This window comes from Microcaecilia unicolor, chromosome 1, assembly GCF_901765095.1.
Source record: "Microcaecilia unicolor chromosome 1, aMicUni1.1, whole genome shotgun sequence".
Classification (NCBI taxonomy): Eukaryota; Metazoa; Chordata; class Amphibia; order Gymnophiona; family Siphonopidae; genus Microcaecilia; species Microcaecilia unicolor.
This window is the reverse complement of record NC_044031.1, coordinates 717,867,748-717,881,444: the sequence shown is the minus strand read 5'-3', so window position 1 is coordinate 717,881,444 and position 13,697 is coordinate 717,867,748. Positions and strand designations below refer to the sequence as shown.

Here is a 13,697-nt window from a genome sequence, read left to right as displayed (position 1 = left end):
GCTGTACTCGGTCCTGCATGTATCCAGGCTTATGGGGGAGGCAGTATCCACATCCAAAAGAGGGCATGAATAAATTTTTCCTCTCCTTAAGGTTGATGCTCCGGTCACAGCAGTACCCAAAAGGATAACCATTCCAGTAGAGGCTGGCTCTGCTGTTAAGGACCCCCGTGGCAGGAAGGTGGAAATGCTTTAAAGCTGCTCAGGATCGGCCACTTTGGAAATGCAGTCTGCTGCTTGTGGGCTATGTGGCCAGGTCAGTTCTCCGCTGGGTTCAGCTGCTCCCAGTCTTTGCAGAGACAGCTCAGTTTGAGTCACGGGCCATTTTTTAGCTGACTTGTTCTGAGATTTAGCCCATATGTGCTCAAGCGCGGCAGTGTCGGCTGTGGTCGCTTGCTGTTGGCTATAGTTACGGTATGGGTGATGGGCTTGGCCTCCAGGATTCACGTGAGCAAGCTGCCTTTCAAAGGCCACTTGTTTGGCAAGAAGCTGGTGAAATTAGTGATAGATCTGAGGGAACCAAGGCCTCACCATCTGCTCAAGGACAGGCCTTTGGGGGCAAAAGTGGTTCCTGGAACTGAAGAACAAAAAGCCATGAGCTCGGGGGGGGGGGGGGGGGTGGAGCGTCACCCCTAACCCTTTCAAGGGTGAAACATGGCTGCTCCTCCGCCCCAGAAAGGGGTCTGATGAAGATCAGCAGGTGCTTCCCGGACTGTTGCAGGAGGGAGGTTGTCTGTTTCTTTGTCCGGAAGTGGGCCCTTAGATCTGAGGGTCGTGGAAGTCGTGCACAATGGTTAGGAATTTGGTGACCACGTTTCAGACACCCTTATGTTGCCCCTTGCATTTCCGTATCAAACGCAGGACTGTGGAAGACACGCCTGTCTGCTTCAGCTGGGGACAGTGGAGGCTGTTCCCCCAATGGAAGAGTTCCTGGGACATTTTTCCATATATTTTCTGGTACTAAAGAAAGGGAGGGCCTTCTGGCCCATTTTAGACCTCAAAAAGGTCAATACTTCCTTCGCAGGTCTTGTATTTTTGCATGGAGACATTGCATCTGGTGATAGCATGTACTCAGAATGCAGAAGCGCAGATTCCACCAGTGACTGATAGATGGCAATGTAAAAATTGTCTTTGGTGAGGTACAGGGAGATAAAGTATTCCTCCGGCTATTTGGAAGCTATCTGTTCAGGGTACTCCTGTTTGGGCTGGCAATAGCACCTCAAGTTTCTATAGTCACATAAGCTGTTGCATCCTCTGCAGGGATGGAGTGATCTGGGCTGACTCGGCAGAGGAGTTTGTCTGTTGTGACCCGAGTTATCCAGCTGCTCAAATTTGTGGGCCAGGTGATTAATTATGTAAACAGTAATCTCCCAGCACAGGAACTACAATACCAGGGAGTTCATATCCTCACCAACCAGGAGCTGTGTGCTTGACTTAGGAACGGCTGATCAAATTCCAGATTCAAGAAAGAGCATTCTGCACTCAGGTGACCTCCCCCCCCCCCCCCCAAAGACCTGCGATTTGCAAATCCTGTGCTCGATGGCCACCACATTGGAGGTGGTCTCTTTGGTGGGAGCCCACATGCAACCCCTCCAGAGGGTGCTGTTATAATAGTGGAGCATCATATCCTAGGATGAGGTCAGGCTTGCCCTGTGAGTATCATTCAGGAGGCAGCTTGAATGGTGTCACCACCCATTTCAATTTACTCTTGGGAATCTCTGTCCTAGAATGGATTATAGCCATTGGGGGCTGGGGAGCACACAGTTGGACCAGTTACTTCAGGGAATACAGTTGGTGGAGAAAGCCTCTTGGTCTACAAATCAGCTAGAGTTGTGGGTGATTTGTCTGGCACTGTAAGGGTTACCTCCTGTCCCCCACGAAAAGACAATGAGTGCTTTGGGAGTGTGTGAAGCAGTAGCATACAAGGACATGAAAAGTAAACCCCCCCCCCCCCCCCCCAAGATTTTCCCTGTTATTGCATACGTCTCCTGAAATAGCTTCTGATCGTTAAACAAAATGTAATATCAAAGGCAGGGGCAGCAGAACGCTTTTTTGTTTGGGTGCCCAAGCTGTGCCCCCAACCCTTCCATACCACCCTAGTCCCCTCCTATGGCATCCGATCTCTCCTTCCCTCTCACCTTCCCCCCCACCCCATGGTGTCAACCATTTCTCTCCTTCCCTATTCCCTTCCCCCCCCATCTTATCCAGCATCTCTCCCTCTCAGCCCCTCATGGTCTACAGCACCTTTCTCCCTCTGCCATGGTCTCTGGCTCCTTTCTCCTTACCTTCCCCTTCAGTATCTCTCCGTCCTTTCTCCCGCCCCTAGCTTGTAAAGTGTCCAGCATTCCCCCACCTCCAGGATGTCCAGCATCTCTATCCTTCCCTCTCCATTAACACCCCATAGTCTCCAGCATCTCTCTACTCCCTCCCCTTTTAGTATCTGTCTCCTTTACTTCTCTCCCTCCGCCTGTGATGTCCAAATTCTACTCCCCCAGTCATGGTCTCCAGCATCTTTATTTTCTCTCTGCCCCCCCCCCCCCCCCCCCCCCCCCCCCCGCCTGTGGTCTACAGCATTCCACCACCCCTCATGGTCTCCAGCATATCTTGCCCTTCCTCCCTCCTCCCCCATGGTTTCCAGCATCTCTCTCCTTCCCTTCCTCTCAACCCCCCCTCCCCATGGTCTCCAGCATCTCTCTGCATCCCCTCCCCTCTCTGCCTGTGGTGTCCATCATTCAACAGCCCCCCCCCCCCCCCCTTCAGCATTTCTCTTCTTCCCTGCTGTGTCCACGAGGTATTTGTTCTTTTACCATGCTCCCCTGGAGTGGCAACTCTATAAGCTACGTTGGAGACGTTGCACGGCTGTCCTGATGCTCAAGGCTTGCCAGCTCCTGCCCCGTCTGAACTTCCTATTTCGGAAGGATCAGAAGCCAGCTGGCCAGCCTTGAGTATGCACAGATACAAGGTAAGAGAAGAAAGGCCTTGCGAGGAGAGAGGAAGGGAAGCAAAATTTTGGGGGTGCCATGGCACCTGTGGCTCCCCCTGTTCTGGAGCCTATGATCAAAAGGAATCTGAGTACACACAACAGTTCCTTAAATGAAGAAGTAATTAAAAAAAATTATCCAACACCCTTGTCACCCATGTGAGAAAGTTACGGCCCTCCATACTTAACTGGTTGCACCACTTAGTAGCAATTGCAGTCAAACACTTCCTATAATTTGATACCACTTTCACATCACTGTTGAGGAATGATGCCCACTCTTTGCAGAACTGCTTTAATTTGGGGACACAGGTTTTCATGCATGAACTGCTCATCCTGCCACAGAATCTCTGTTTAGTTCAAGTCAGAACTTTGACCCAGACCAGTCCAAAACTTTAATTCTGTTTCTCCTCAGCCATTCGGATATAGTCTTGCTTTTGTGTTTTGGATGATTGTCTTGCTGCATAATCTAGTTATGCTTCAGCTCATGGACAGATAACTGAACATTCTGCTTAAGAATCTTCTGGTATAGTGTAGAATTTGTGGTTTCTTCAGTAATTACAAGTTTTCAAGATCTTGAGGCTGCATAGCATCCCCACACCATCACACTACCACCACCACCATGCTTGATGGTACGATGACTTACTGTGGAGTGGCTGTATTTGCTTTACACCAGACATAATGGGGTCTTTGTTGTCCAAAGAGTTCCACTTTGACTCTTCTGACCATAGAACATTATCCCAAAAGGCCTGGGATAATGTGCTTTTGCAAATGTGAGATAGACATTGATGTTACTCTTGGATAGTAGTGACTTCTACCTTGCTACTTTCCCATGAATCCAATTTTTGCCCAATCTTTCTTTTTTTTTTCCACTTTAAATATTTTATTGAAGAAACAGCGTATAACAAACAAAACAAGACATTGGGATTATGATCATCCTGTAACAATATTCCTACATTCAATGGCACAAGAGAAACGGCCACGCCCATGTCATTCCCACAATTAACATCAACAGTGCTCAGACTGACAATGCGCAATCACTACAAATGAGAATCTACACTCCCACCCCCCTCTACCTTATTAACACACACATTTGTTTCACTCCTCTATACCTCCCTACCCTCCCCCACCCCCCCTCTCCAATTCCAACCTAATCCTATTACCATATTTTTCGGACTATAAGACGCACCTAGGTTTTCCTCCCAAATTTGGAGGGAAAAAAGTGCATATTATAGTCCGAAAAACAGTTACAGGCCCCCCTCCCTGTTCCAGGCACCCTCCCTCCGTTACAGGCACGCACTTCCTCTGTTACAGGCACTCCCTTCCTCCCTCCATTACAGGCTCCCTCCCTCCGTTACAGGCACCCTCCCTCCTTTACAGGCATTCCCTCTCTCCCTTCGTTGGAATTTTAAAACTCCTCACCTCGTCGGTGTGACTCGCGGTAGCAGCAGCGCTTCAGTGTGCATGCTGCTCTTCACTCAGCCTTCTCTCTCTCAGCTCTCTGGTCCCGCCCTTGTGGGACCAGAGAGCTGAGAGAGAGAAGGCTGAGTGAAGAGCAGCATACACACTGAAGCGCTGCTGCTACCGCGAGTCACACCGATGAGGTGAGGAGTTTTAAAATTCCAACGAAGGGAGAGAGGGAATGCCTGTAAAGGAGGGAGGAAGGGAGTGCCTGTAACTGAGAGAGGGAGGTGCCTGTAACGGGGCGGGGGGGGGGGGGCTATATTCGGACTATAAGACGCACCAACATTTTCCTTCCAAATTTGGGAGGAAAAAAGTGCGTCTTATAGTCCGAAAAATACGGTACCTCACACCTTGATTGTCCCCACCCATTCTTGCAGTCGAGACCATCCCCTTTTACGCCGCAGTTCCGCATCTCTAAGGTACACCGTTAGGCGCTCCATGGCTATAAGTTGTTCTAGTTTTGTTTTCCACTCACCCATTGAAGGGGGTTCAACAGATTGCCACTTCCGAGCTATAAGGCATTTTGCTGCCGCTAGTCCCCTTTGCCCAATCTTTCTTATTGTCATGAACACCAGCCTTAGCTGAGGGTGGAGAGGCCTGCAGTTCTTTGGATATTCTTCTGGGAAATGTTTTGACTTCCCGAATGAGTTATGTCTCTGTCCTTGGAGTAATTTTGCAAGGTTGGCCACTCATGGGAACATTTACCACTGTTCCAAGCCTTCTCCATTTGGAGATAATGGCTCACTGTGGTTTAGTGGAGTAATGGTTTTGTAACCCTTTCTAGGCTTTTTTTTTTTTTCTCATCTCTCCTAGAATTTTCTTTGATCATGGCATAGCGTTCTTGTAGAAAATTTATGGTGACGTTCACTTTTCATAGTAAGGTTCAATACATAGGTTTAGATTCTGCAGGGCTGGCTGCACTCAATCCTGGCTGTGTTCGATTTGCTCAATCTAATTATCAATTAAATGCAGCCAGTTGGTTGAGTAATTGAGGGACAGTTATCTTTTTCACTTGGTTGATATGGGCATTGGATAACTTTGTTCCTTAACTAAACAAAGTAAAAATGTGTTTATTCAGGTATTCTTGTCTAATATTACGTTTGTTTAAAGATGAACAGTTCAGTGTGACATGTATGCAATAATAGGGGACAAGTACATAGGATCTTTAAGGGAATGAAAGAGAGTTAGATGGCAGACTGGATAGGCCATATGTTCTTCATAAGCCTTCATTTTTTTTCTATGTTTCTGTCAGGATGGGGTGGGAGCTTTTTCCCATCTCTGTATGTCAACAGGTATGACAGAATCAAGAGCAGAGCAGTGGCCCTGGAAATCCGCTGATTGTGCAGCTGGGCAAAACATCTTGCAGCGCTCTCAGCTATGCACATAGTGGGAGTAGACCATATGCAGGCAAACTAACTTATTTCTGGGACTTGGACCCAGGAAAATGGGCTCTAAGCGCTACAGCTTTCCACAGCACAGTGGATCGCTGGGTGCTCCAATTCAATCTGATGGTAGCTCTAGATAGTGCAAAGTGTCAGTCCTTCAACCAGAGGTCTGTAGTAGGATCAGTGGGGATAGATGCACTGGTTTAGAAATAGCCCATGCAGGAGACCTTATGTTTCCTCCCTGGCCTCTAATAGGAGGTATTTAAAAAAAAAAAAAAAAAGGGGGTAACAAATCACCTGTACTTGATCATTCTAGTGGTCCGGTACTGGTTGATGCATCATGCTACGTGAACGTGGTCCGACTGGTAGTAGGCAGGCCCCTCCTGAGAGGCTGGGATCTGCTGTTGCATTGTCTGGGCATCATTTAGTACTTGGATCTCTTTTGGTTTATGACTTGGCCTTTGAGAGCCATCACTTAAGGTGCAAGAGTTCTTCAGCAGCTGTTGGCTTACATCTAGGTTCAGAGGACCTTTGAGTCAAGGTGTCAGAGGGGGTCTATTTTGCCCTGGAGGGAAAGCTATTGGTGATTCTTTCCTTTCTCCAAGAGGGATTTGATAAGGGTTTACTGATTAAAATACTGACGTTTCAGATGGTTGGGTTTTTAATGGGTTTTAGGTTGCAGATCCCTGAAAGCCCAGCAGGAGATGTCTCATTTTATGGGAGGTCAAGTATCCCCCATCCCCTACTTGGGGGGGGGGGGGGGGGGGTCGTACATCAGTGGGACCTTGACTTGATCTTGAGGGCACCTTTTGAGCACCTCGGACTGGCATCCTTGAAAGATCTCTGTGAAAGCAGCCATCCTGGTGGGCGATTTGTTCAGCCCACTGGATTTCTGAACTGCAGGCTCTCTCGTACAGAGACTCCATAACTCTTTATATGGACCCTTCTTTCCTTCCAGAAGTGGATCTTTCTTTCATGTGAATCAGGTAGTTTCCTTGCTTACCTTTATTCACGATTCAAAAGCAGGTTTGGGTCATGTGCTCTGCAAGCTGTATGTGCAGAACCTTAAAAGTATCTTGCAGTCACCAGTGAGATCAGAAAGATTGCCTGTTCTTTCTTTTTCATAGGCTGCACAAAGGGAATGCAGAGTCTAAAGCATTGATTATGCACTGGATTAAGGTGCCCATAGAAGTGGCCTATATTTTGGCGAATGAGGTGGTTCTGGTCAGTCTCCAGACTCATTTGACTAGGGCTCAGGCCATCTCTTAGATGGAAGCTTAAGCAGTTTCTCTGGAGAACAGTTGCTGTCCAGCAACTTGGTCGTCCTTCATTCCTTAGAAACTTGATGTGTATTCAGATATATAAAGCTGTGGTACATCCCACTTGTTTGGACTGGTGTAGCTGGGTCAATAGGTGAAAGTTTTTTACTTATTAATTTCTTTTCCTTGTCATTCAAGATCAGGCTAGCATCCTGCCATAGAAGATGTCTTGGCAGCTGTCCTTGGGTTGATGCCTCCATACTGTTTCATATGCTCTTGGCATCTTGGTTCTGGCTTAATTCAAATTTTCTTAGGATTATTGGCCCTTGGGATTTTGGATGGGTTCTTGGGGAATTCTTATGGGTTTCATTAGATATACAGACTAGCTCCAGGCTGTACTACTTCCTATACCTGTGATGTCTCTGGGAACTCTTTCTGTAGCTTCATCTGCTGGTCGGAGGACATAGTCCACTGGTTTGGAATGGTCTAGGAGGATGTGAGGAAAAGAAATTAACAGGTAAGAAGACATTTCAGCTTAACAGTTATCCTTACACTTTTGGAATATATTCCTATTCCATCATTACAGATTTCAGGACATATTGTGTCTAATATTTACAAAGGCTTATCTATCTCCTCACAGAGACCCATGACTGCTACCCAGTTAGTATGGGGAAAAGATGTTGGCCATTCACTTTCTCAAGATAAATGGGACATACATTGGATCAAGGCCATTAAGGTTTCCATGTTGGCGGCAATCATTGTTTAACATAGCTCATCGGACACCACTTAAACTTTTCAAAATTGGGAGACTTCCTTCGGATAAATGCTGATACTGTACTTCTGCTGTTGGAACACTTCCACATATGTTGTATGACTGTTCTACTCAAATGTTTTTGGGAAGCCATTTGGCATCGGATCCAAGATGTCTTCAACATTACAGAACTGATGTCTGTGACCATAGTCATTTGGAGAAGCAACGGATTAATACTCCGCTGGATCAGAAATATACTAAGCTTATTGATTTAATCATTGCGCTAGCTGTCAAGATTATTTTGACAAATTGGAAGAACACTGATAAATTCCAGTATGCAGCATGGTGGAATACTATCTGATGAGGAAAAAAATGGCTAGCTCACGATGGTATGGAACCAAGGCAACAACGAAGCTTTGACATGTACTAGATGATTGTGTTAACTATGTAAACTTAATAATGCAACTAACTGGATGTTAGAAACGTGCTTCGTAGTAGTATTGTTATGACTACTTTGTTTTGTTTTATGGTTACTTCCACTGTTTTATGTACTTCGGTACAGTTTCTGTATTAGTTTTGTTTCTGTATCCGTTTTATAATCAGTAATAAAGATTTGAACTTACGAATTATGGAGAATGAAGAGGTTATGATCACCTGGGGCATCCCTATTCCCACCGATAAGCTAGGTGCAAGGAAATTGAACCTAGTGGTAAAAGAGGAAAACACTATAACGGCATTGATCATAGAGGTGTCAGTCACAAACAATTACTCTGTGAATCATGTAGAGAGAAAAGATCCTCAAAGTACCAAGAAATGCAGTCAGAGACCAAGAAAATATGGCAAAAGGATACAGAAATATTTCCCATCGATTTTTGGGTTCCGGTCCTGAATAAAAAGGAATTTTCAAGCACACTTGGATAAGTTGTCTATCCATGGTACATCTTAGAAGGGAAGCTTTGGCACAATGCAAGTAGTATTGCAAGTATTAAAAAATTTGAGAGACTGAGATTGTATTCAACAAGTGAGGTTTTTTAATGTTATGGTATGTGCAACACTAACCCTTTTGGAGGCATTGACCCCTATGGAGAGGAAGAGAGACACAGATGGGCATAGACACAGGCAGACACATACATATACAGAGATGGAGAGAAGAAGCACAGGTAAAAATAGTGTGTTTCTCTCCTGCCTAGATCTGACACAGATGCACAACCACTGAAACTTAGATACAGAAAAATGATGGCAGATAAAGAGCAGATTGCCTGTCAGTCTGCCCATCTACACCAATTGCTAAATTCTGTTTTCCCTCTCCCTTAGAGGTCCTCTGTACATATCCCATGCTTTCTTGAATTCAGATATTGTCCTTGTCTCCAGTGGGAGGAGGTTCATTTATCCACCACTTGCCTTATTCCTGAATCTACTGACTTTCTCATGCAGTGATCCCTTGTTCCTTATAATTAAGAGTTCCCATCTCTTGTGCATTTATGTTTAGAGGTATTAAATGCCTCTATTAGCTCTCACACACTCTTTGAGGGTGTGGTCACCTGAGCTGCATAAGATTAAGTGGCTCCAGATCTGTTATTGCACCCCTTGACTTCCAGGGGCATGGGATCAAGTTTTGCCTTATGGATACTTGAGGGGGAGAAAGTTGATGCTAGTAAAACCTTTCTATTCGGCAAGTTGTTGCCAAACACTGGATGGCTTTTTTTGGTCTTTATCTGCCATCATTTACTAATATCTCTAATGAAAAGGCTTGGTTCTTATTAGGCTTCTAGCATTTAGGAAAACCAAGCTGTTATGCTCAGCTTGTGTTCCTGTTCTGCCAGATAGATTTCATGAGGATTTTAATAACCAACTTTTATCTTTTTACCCATATACTTCCTTTCATATCCAGTATCATAATCTGCTTTTAGTTCTGGCTGGTTGCTGCAATTAAGTATTTAAAGGGAATTTCTGTAATCTAGGCACCCACGTTCCATTGTGTGTGTAAATGTCTAGACTGCTAGCACTTATGTACATGTGTTGATGCGCACGCACACTTGCTCATGTAATTACTAGCAGGGTGCTTAGGGCCTATTCTATAAATTCCCACTAGTATTTGCAAGGGGGGGGGGTGAGCATGGGAGGGGCTCCTACTTATGTGTGTAACTTATAAAATACTGTAAATTACACATGTTCAGCCACATTTAGGCATCCACACTTAATGCAAGGTCTATGGTTGATGTAAGTGCAGATGCCTAAATTTTAGGCATTGATACTGGATTATGCTAGTATTCTATAACTGAACCTAGCTACCTCTTACTGTGCATCATTGGGGCACCTAAATGGGTAGTGTCCATTTATAGAATTTGCCCCTTGGCTTTTAATGTGCTTCTGCTCTGGTAATTGTATTTCCTCTAGTGTTTTTTTTTTTTTTTTTTACTTCATTTGCTAAGAAATAGAGCAAGTATGCATGTGGGATTCATTATTAAATTGCTACCAAATCATCAGTGGATCCATTATGGGGAGAAAACATTTTACATACCCTTTTATTTTTGTAATTTTGTAAATCGGAATCCTGGGTTTTAATTAAATCATCTAATTTACAACAAGAAAAATCGACTGTCATAGGTTACGTGATATATAGCCTCATGCCAATGGAGATAGACAGCCACTCCTGGCTTCCTTGTTGCTTTTATTAGGAGTCTCAATAGGGAAATAACTACTCCTTGAATGAAATGAGGTAAACCATAGCCGGCACAGCTTGTTTCCCGGATATGAAGTTGAGGGGCATGCTAATTAGACTTCCCAATAGGTTTATTAATCCTGGAGAAAACTGTAGTCATTGTGCCTCTTGAACCCTTCACTCCATTGAGGGTGGTAATGTTGATCTCTGATGAAAGACTTAAGTGATCTTAAATGCTCATAAAAGATAATTATTGACCCTTCTTAAAAGGTAAAACAGTCTACAAAGAATTCGGTCATATAAATACAGTTAGATTAGAAGAAAATCAAATATTTGTCAGCTCTAACCTGAATGCTTAATAGTAATCTCTGTGTGGTAATTCAGGGAAGGTGTTAAAAATTCTGTATCTGTAGTCAATGGTACTGCTGTGAAGAAAGTTTCCTAACACCTAGTATGGTAATCAGCTCAGAAGTGGTAGAACTTTTCCATCATACAAGGAGGCATTTGGTTTGATCTTTTTATTCATTATAAAGTATATAAATGACAATAGTACTAGAATGATGAATTAATTTGTATGACATGTGCAACTAGCAAGAATATTCTCTTCCACTGGCTTCCAGATTTTCCAGTTCTCAACAAAGAAGTTATTCATTGCATTACTATGACATATCTTTGTAGAAGTTTATCAACCAGTTGTACTTCCTATATTACTAATTTTTAGAACTATACATTGACATTTTATATGTAGGATCCTGTTACGTTTGAGAATTCCTAGAATAACATCCAAGAACTATCTAGGTATTCCAGTTCACACTTCATGATACTAGAGAACGTCAAAATTGCTATTTTTATGCACATGACCTTTAAATTTCATCTTTGACTTAGTCAAAATCCATAAGTTTGCTGTCAAGGACAAGCGGGATTATAACTCTTCACAAGTGGTTGAGTTCATCCTATGGAGTCAGAAGTGAGAAAAAACTTTTACAATTTGACAGCTCCTGGATGCTTTGAGAATCTAGCTTGAATGCGCACAGTACTTCCCTCACTTTGTTGGGCATTCTCAGTATGAAAAAAGTTACTTGAGGCTGCCGAGAAGTACATCTCAGCTCTGTGGAAAAGCAAAGTGATTTTATTTTATTTTATTTTTTTTTGCTTTAGGGTTTTCAGCTATTTTTGTGTTTTTTACTTAATTTTTAGCATTCACCTCTTGCCATCCCTTTTTTGGTGATTTGATTTGTTCGCTTATGCCACATTGCGTAACAAAGTATTTAAAGCAGTGCGCAATAATGGTATATCAGTTGAACCTTTATATTTTTGAAAATCAAGCAGTTGTATTTTGCTGCAACCTATTCCAACAAAAAACCTTCAGCAGCTTAAAAAAAAAAAGTGGAAGTATGGACAAATCGTATCAGGAGCGGATGGTCATAATTGGTGCTTGATCACATCTATTTTGTTCAGAGATGACTAAAAGGGATTCATGGCTATGAAGAGCAAAGAAAGGATCTTTGTTGCTTTTAAGTCTGATCTGTCTTCAGCATGCTTTCAGAAGCTGTACTGGATGCTGGCCTTGATGCTTAAAATTAGTAGAGGCCATCAAAATCTGACATGACCAGTAATCAGTAATCTTCTTCTTCTCCCCCCCCCCCCCCCCCCCCCCCCGAAGGAGGATTTGTCATATTCATCAATGTGAAAGGCTTACAGTGCTGTATTTGAATGCTTGTCAAGAGGTCTGCGGTACTGGCAACCATTATACTCTCCTGAAGGAGGATTTGTCATATTCATCGATATGAAAGGCTACTAGTTCTGTGTTGGAATGCTTGTCGAGGTTTGAGATACTGGCAATCATTATACTGTCCAGAGGACGGTTCGTCCTTCTCGATGTCATAATTTGGTGGTGCAATAGTCTGAGGACTTGTGACAGGGCCACCAGAGGTGCTCAAGTGACTCAGGAGGACATGGCCTTATCTAGTTCATTAATAGTTCTTGAGAAACAGCTGGACAGGAAGATTGAAAAGCTTAATATCTTGCTCAGTCACATATGCCCCCAAGGCTTGCTAGTACTTCACAAGATCCTGAGTGACACACATGAGAATCTGGGAAACTCTGCCCTCTTTCTCTGCACCCTCTTAGATGGTGAACTCAATGTTGTGTACTTGTGATTGAGCATTCTCAGTGCTAGTGCTGTCATTGTGGATTGCACTTCTGTGTTTGTGCTGAGATCTCCATGAGGATGTTTTGAGTTAAGACCTGGTTCTTTTTTTTTTTTTTTTCTTTTGAAAGTATAAGAACAATGACCTTCAGTTGAGTTGAGGCATGATAGATTTTATTTAACACATTTATATCCCACATTTTCCCACTTAGTTGCAGGCTCAATGTGGCTTACACAATACCGGAGAGACAGGCTCCGTTTCGATAAAATACAAGTACACAATATAGAAATCAACTTGAAAAAGACATAAGTATAGAGCAACAAAGAAATAAAGAGGGGGGTGGTGATAGAAGGCCAATACGGTCCATAGGTTTTCTGTGTCACTGGAAGTAGAAAGTTAATTTGGGTCAGGGGATAGGCCTTCTTAAACAAGTTGGTTTTCAGTAATTTCCTGAAGTTAAGATGGTTATGAATAGATCTCTTGGGCAAAGTGTTCCACAACTGTGTACTTATGTAGGAAAAGCTGGATGCATAAGTTGATATGTATCTAAGACCACTGCAGTCTGGATAATGCAAATTTAAGTAAGTACGGGATATGCTGGTACTGTTTCTGGGTGGTAGATTTATGAGGTTTAACATATATCCAGGAACCTTGAAGGCAGTACGTTCCTTGGTGGGAAGCCAATGCAGTTTTTCACGAAGGGGTTTGGCACTTTCAAATTTTGATTTTCTGAATATCAGTCTAGCTGCTGTATTCTGTGCGGTCTGAAGTTTCTTAGTTGTTCTTTACAACCTGCATAAATTCCGTTGCAGTAATCTAAATGGCTTAATACCATTGATTGTATTAAATTGCGAAATACATGGAAAGAGAGGTTTTATACGTTTACGTTTCCACATTAAGTGGAACATTTTCTTTGTAGTGGAATTTACTTGGCTTTCAAGTGTCAGATTACGGTCAGTTATGACGCCAAGTAGTTTTAGGCTATTCGAGATAGGGAGGGAGTGGTTTGGGATGTTCAAGGTTGTAGGATTATACTTGTATTGAGATGAAAG

At 43.5% G+C, this 13,697-nt stretch overlaps 1 protein-coding gene and 1 long non-coding RNA gene across 2 annotated transcripts in view; both read left to right on the top strand.

The window, feature by feature from the left end:
- The window catches only part of MYEF2 (myelin expression factor 2), a 219,210-nt gene that overhangs the window by 152,257 nt on the left and 53,256 nt on the right, over positions 1 to 13,697 (top strand).
- Positions 6,632 to 7,753, top strand: LOC115459737. The gene is made up of 2 exons (XR_003940326.1): positions 6,632 to 7,599; positions 7,723 to 7,753. It is a non-coding gene; the product is annotated as an uncharacterized LOC115459737 (long non-coding RNA).